Genomic DNA, 6371 nt, shown 5'->3' on the forward strand with positions numbered 1-6371 from the left:
TATGCAAATCTCAAAACTGGATTGAGACTCAAGAAGAATGCTGGAATACAAGAGTCTGTGTTTTCTTGCATGCTTTGAAGGTTATAGTGCATAAAGTTGAAGCTACGATATATGCAAATCTCAAAATCTCCGGAGTTTGTGAAAACTTCTATTACTAAAGTTCAGTGTGCAATTGACGGGATATAGTTCACACAAAAATGAAAATTTGCTGAAAATGTACTCACCCTTAGGCCATCCGAGATGTAGACGAGCTTGTTTCTTCATCAGATTTGGAGAAATGCAGTATACAGTAACATCACTTGCTCAGCAATGGATCCTCTGCAGTGAATGGGTGCCGTCAGAATGAGAGTCCAAACAGCTGATAAAAAACATCACATCTAGTCTGAATCAGTATTAGATAATATGCACAGGTAAAGCACCTTAAAAAAAAAAAAAAAAAAACACTGTTTCTGTCTCTCATTGGACTCTCATTTTGACGGCACCCATTCACTGCAAAGGATCCATTGCTGAGGCTCTGATGCAATGCTACAGTTCTCTAAATCTGTTCTGATGTTCAAATGTTTCTCTTTTTTAAAATGAGTTTAAATGCATTTAAATATCAAATACAATCTAGAATAAATGATGATGGTTGTCATACAGTCAGAGTGCAGAGCCATAAATGTGTGGATTACATTGGTGTGGATCATTTGCCTTGAGTTTATATTGGTATATGTTTGACTTTTGATTACAGACAGTTGTATTTTGCATTTTGGCAAGTTAAAGATTTCTTTAAAGACTAAACAGACACATGCAAAAATATAAACTGAAGTAGTATGTTGTAATACAACTCGACTTTTATTGAAGATGATTATGAAACAGCTTCTCAATGGTTTTAATCAAGCTTCGACTAAACATTGTTGTCTTTTGTATTTTTGTCTCGGTGAGGCATTCTCTGCTGCTTTTGCGTAGGTTTGTTTGTCATGAGGTTTGTTTCCTAAGCGAATGCCACATTGTGCCATAATCTGAATTACTGTAGGATGTGGGGACAAACACAAGACACAAAAATAGGATATTTTCAACTTTGATGTCATGTCTTGTGTTTTGTCTAGAGCAGTCAGTGTCCAAACACAGATTGTTTTTAGTATCGCCTCCTGGGAAATGTATGAAGACATAAAACGGAGTTTCATGTGTTGAATGTCATTTTATTTTATTTTTTCAGTTAAAAGGTCATTGCCTTTCAGAAAATGTTATTTATTTTCTTGATATGTGATGAAAATTGTCTAAATAGTATAAATCCCTGATTTTATAATATAATATTTAATATTATTTGTTTATTGTATGCATGCATGCGTCTACTTATCAAATTCTCAAATAACATAATAGTCAAAAAAAATGTCTGTCTGTTGTTATTGTTATTTTATTTGACTTGACATTTCAGCTGTGCACACCGTATCTAACTCTGATCCAGAACAGTCCTTTTAAACTCTGCCACGGTGCACTTTGATTTGCAGTTCATTATGAGCGTATAAAGTGCATCATTCTGCTACTTTACACTAAAAAAGACGTGGCCGCACACCGAGACGGCGACATATGAAATTAATTTGAAAAGAAAAGGATGGAAAATCCCTCCCAGTCCTCACAATCCCTGCCCCGACCACAGAACTCTGTGAATAAAACATCCGTAATGACATTAAAATGACATATTGTTGTCTGGGACGTTTACCCTCAGCGTCATATGACTAAATTAGACAGGCGTTTGAAGAGCAGCCCACATTGTGGCTCTCCCATCGAGCGGACGTCCTCGAGTCCCGGTCCCGATCTCCACGGCTCTCCCGACTCCGATACCGACCATGAGGCCTATCTCAGCCCGAGGGCCGGCCGGGCCCTGTTATTTGTCAGTCAGACTCTGTTTCTTTGTGGGAAAACGGACCACAGAGAGCCCTGGAGCCCGGCAGTGTTCCTCCATTCGGGGCAGCACAGAACATGATTTTAGTGGAAACATGTTTTCTGTATACAACGCTGACATCTCTCAGAGCCGGCGCTAATTGGAAAAACATGAGATTGAAACGCTTGGATGTAACAATGCGAGCGTTTCTTGTACTGTACGCCACACCAGAGCCTCCTCTGAAAATCCATTATTTCCTGGTGCGGTGCTTTTTGTTTTACATTTAGGACACAAAACAAATTTCCGAGCCATCAACACTAATTGCCTGAGATGCCACATGCAAGGCCTCCAACAAAATCACCATTCACTCGGAGACCGCAGAGAGATGATGGGGACTTTTCAGTGCTCCACGCGATTTATAAGAGCATGCATTTGGCATCAATTACAGGCTTCTATCAGTATCATGAATCCCACAGTGTTTCATTTACATAACAACCTTTTTGCTGATATTTTAATAGTCTTTAATAGTTATATGAATAACACTTAAACAACTGCATTTAAAATACTTTGAACAATATACACTTAGAAAGTGCTAGTCAATAGAAACAAGTAGAAAGACTGAAGATAGTGCTTTTTAACAGCATGAATTTGGCATCAATTACAACATCAGTATTATGAATTATGTACATATCAACATATTTTTCTCCCTTTTAAGTACAAAAATAATGCACTTAAACCATGGCATTGAAAAAAAACTGACCGAAACTTTTTTTTTAATCAATACACAAATAATTACAAATAAATATATAATAAATAAAAAATTATATAGCAAAGTCAAAAGACTAAAACAGTATAGTATTTTCTATTATTATTAATTATATGTCATTATATTATATAAAAGAAAGAAAGAAAGAAAGAAAGAAAGAAAGAAAGAAAGAAAGAAAGAAAGAAAGAAAGAAAGAAAGAAAGCGAGGTATTTATTTTAAAACACTTCAATCAGAAATTGCTGGTAAACAAATAACAAAGAAATGAAAGATTGAAATAATATTTTTTCTTGTAAAAATGTACTTCAAGGGTCTTTTTATTTATTTATTTATACATTGTTTAGCATGCAAAACTGTTATTGAAGCTAATTTGGTCCAGAAAGAGAAATGACTGTAAAATCTGAGCAACATTTGAGACATGGTTGATCTCTGGCCAGAAAAAAAAAAGATAGCATTGAAAAAAAGAGGTGTAACACACTGACTTAAACAGGTTTATTTGATTATTATTTTTTAATGAAGCTAATTTGGTCTAGAAAGACAGAAAAGCTTGCCTGTCCAATTTGAAATTGAGATCTTAAACACTAAAGGAGAAAAAACATAATAATAATAATGTGTTTTCTTGTAAAATGTTCTTTTTTCTCTCTCTCTCCATGTAATCACAATGCAGTCTATACGAGAAAGGATTGAGATATAACAGATCTGGCTAGTGTTTTTTCTTCCCAACAGGTTTGGCCGACCAGGATTACAGTACTCTGGAAATATTGAGCCTCGCTGACCTACAACGCTGACCGCAAGTGCTCATTTTTCACCAAACTATGTTAAAGTTGATTTATTCACCCGGGGATAATTGAAAGCTTGAGTCAGCAAGGTCTTCAGAGGTTATAAAGCCGCTCCATCATCAGTGTCCCTCTAATGGCTTTCAAATGCACCAGCTGCTCCAGCGCCAATTTTCACATCAATTTATTGCATGTAAACAAGCTGTCGAGTCAATGAACTGTAAAACTCCACCGGCTTTTACATCAGCGCGGCTGGAAATAGAAAGCGGGAGACGCGGGAAGGTTGGGGTTAGCCAGCGACATGCTAATTTGCTCGAGCCACATGTGTTGCTGTGAATGTGGGACAGAGTGTAAGACCTCAGAGACCTTAACAAGTTAATTTGTATGTTCCTTTAGTTTCTGCGAGAGATACGACCCGAGTCGTCGCCACATCTAACGCTGTGTAGCGCAGCTAAATTACGTATCATTTCACACAAAATATTCCCACGTCTCCTTGCTTCAGAAATGGCCTTCACATGGCCTTGAGTCACAGTATATTTCTAGATTAACACATCTCTTAAAATTAATGTAAACTTATTCAGCATTAGCAGAAAAGGCACATTTGTGAGCCTCACGCAGCTTCACCACAGTAGATGATGAAACGCTCAAATATCTGTGACCACAAACTCTCACAAGACATGTGATAAGGCTTAACGCTTACACTTCAAATATGTTTTCGATTGGTAATTATGGGAATTATGTTGGCTGTATGTTTAGAACAGAGTTCAGTGTTTTGCACGTTCATTTTTTATCATACTGCAAACGAAAGGTCAAATTGAGCACACTGCATTTGAGGGATACAGTATTTGTTGTGTGCAATCAAAAAGCAGTATTATCATATTTTAGAAAGTGTAGCGGTGCCATTGCATGCACACAGAACATATATAGTACAATTATAAATTGTGCACAGTGTAAATAGACCTAATAGTGTGTTTTCATGAGGATTTGACAACATTCAGATGTGCATTAGTTTTTGTGTGTGGCATTGGAAACCAAGTGTGTCAATTTTATAAAGTGTTTGTGAATTTCAGATCAATGCACTGATTTCATAGGGACTTTTTTTGTATATGCATCCTCCAGATATTTCCGTTTACTCAGACCATGTTTCTCAAGCCAGTTTTCTGTCTGTTTCAGAGGTTTTCACACATGACCAGGATTTAGTTTTTCACTTCCTTTTCAATAACAACATCTACTGAAATACCAAAGCTCATACTCTTTTCTGTGTACAGCAGATTGTGTTTTTCCCCACTCGGTTTCTCACGGAAGCACCTAAAGGTAGATTACACAACTAAGTGTATCTGGGAAGGGAAGGCTGATAACTCTACAAACTTTGAAGCTTAACAGCCAATATATACGGAGAGAGAAAGAGCATTTATTACGCTTCTTCATTTGTTTTTTGCACATCAGAGGAGGCATAAATCAGAAAGAATAGAAAGCCGCAGTGGGTTGCTTCCCACCAGCACGCTCTCCTCCCCCCGTCCATCGCCTCGGGACCAAACCAGCTCAGTTTCTTCTCATTTCATGCCAGAGATCCACACCGGCAATTTGACCTGTCAGCCGAGCCATGAATCAAACTGCAAAGGCATGATTAGTCACGTTGATTTATTAGCAGCAAGTAAGGCACATTTTCATACAGACGTGAGGAAGAGGAGAAGACTTTGAGGGAAGAGCGGTGAAGAGGGTGGGGACGAGATCCCTAGATAGGGCTCTAACCACATTAGCACTATTTAGTGTGAGAAAGCAGAGCATTTACACCACTGTTACTAAACTCTGCCCTGAATAGAGTTGCATCATTTACTGGATACTGCTCATGTTTTGGAGATTTCAGATCATGTTTCAATTTTAAGCAGCAATTTTGTGGTCAAGGACTTTATAGGTTTATAAAACTCTAAGTTCATTTACTCTATCTGGAGTCATGTTTGAGGAAATGGTAACACTTTACAAGCAGTTTTCGAAAGCCAATATTAGTTAACAGGAACTAACTTTGAAAAATACTTTGCACTGCCTTCATTAATCTTAGTTCATGTTAATCTCAACATTCTTACACATTATTTAAATCAAAAGTTGTATTTGTGAACATTAGTTAATGCACTTTGAACTAACAAACATTTTTGAACATTAAGTTCACAAGAATATAGTTATGAAATCAATGTGAATATAAAGTGAATGTGAGATTTTTCTATTAATTTTTTTTTGGCTATTAAAAATATAATTTATTTATTTATATTTCTGTTTCCATGCAAATCCATAGGTGAAAAAAAAATGTTTTCTTCACTTCAATGACGTAATGCATTTTATAATCCAATGGTGTCATAATTGTTGAAACTGTTGGATAACAGAGCTGTAAAATTACTCAAACTTACATAAACTACAGTTTCAATTTATTCTCCATGTAATCTCATTTTTGTTGCATGAAAATCATTAAATTTTAAATATTTATTATTTATAACTACGTGAACATTCATATAAAGTCACAGAGCACTTTATTGTTATCACATGTGACAATGTTGCACAGATATATATATATATATATATATATATATATATATATATATATATATATATATATATATATATATATATATATATATATATATATATATCAGTCATAAGCATATATATATATATATTTTTTTTTTGAGATTTAAATGTAAATTAAAAAAAAAAAAAATATTTCTATTGATGTATGGTTTGTTAAAATAGAACATTTATGACCAATATACAACTATTTGAAAATCAGGAATGAGGTTGCCAAAAAAAAAAAAATCTAAATATTGAAAAAAAATCATCTGTAAAGTTGTCCAAATGAATTTCTTAAAAATGAATATTACTAAACAAAAATAAGGTTTTGATATATTTACAGTAGGACATTTACAAAATATCTTCCTGGAACATCTTTAATTAATATCCTAAAGATTTTTGGCTTAA

Source organism: Carassius auratus, unplaced genomic scaffold (genome assembly GCF_003368295.1).
Source record: "Carassius auratus strain Wakin unplaced genomic scaffold, ASM336829v1 scaf_tig00010961, whole genome shotgun sequence".
NCBI classification, from domain to species: domain Eukaryota; kingdom Metazoa; phylum Chordata; class Actinopteri; order Cypriniformes; family Cyprinidae; genus Carassius; species Carassius auratus.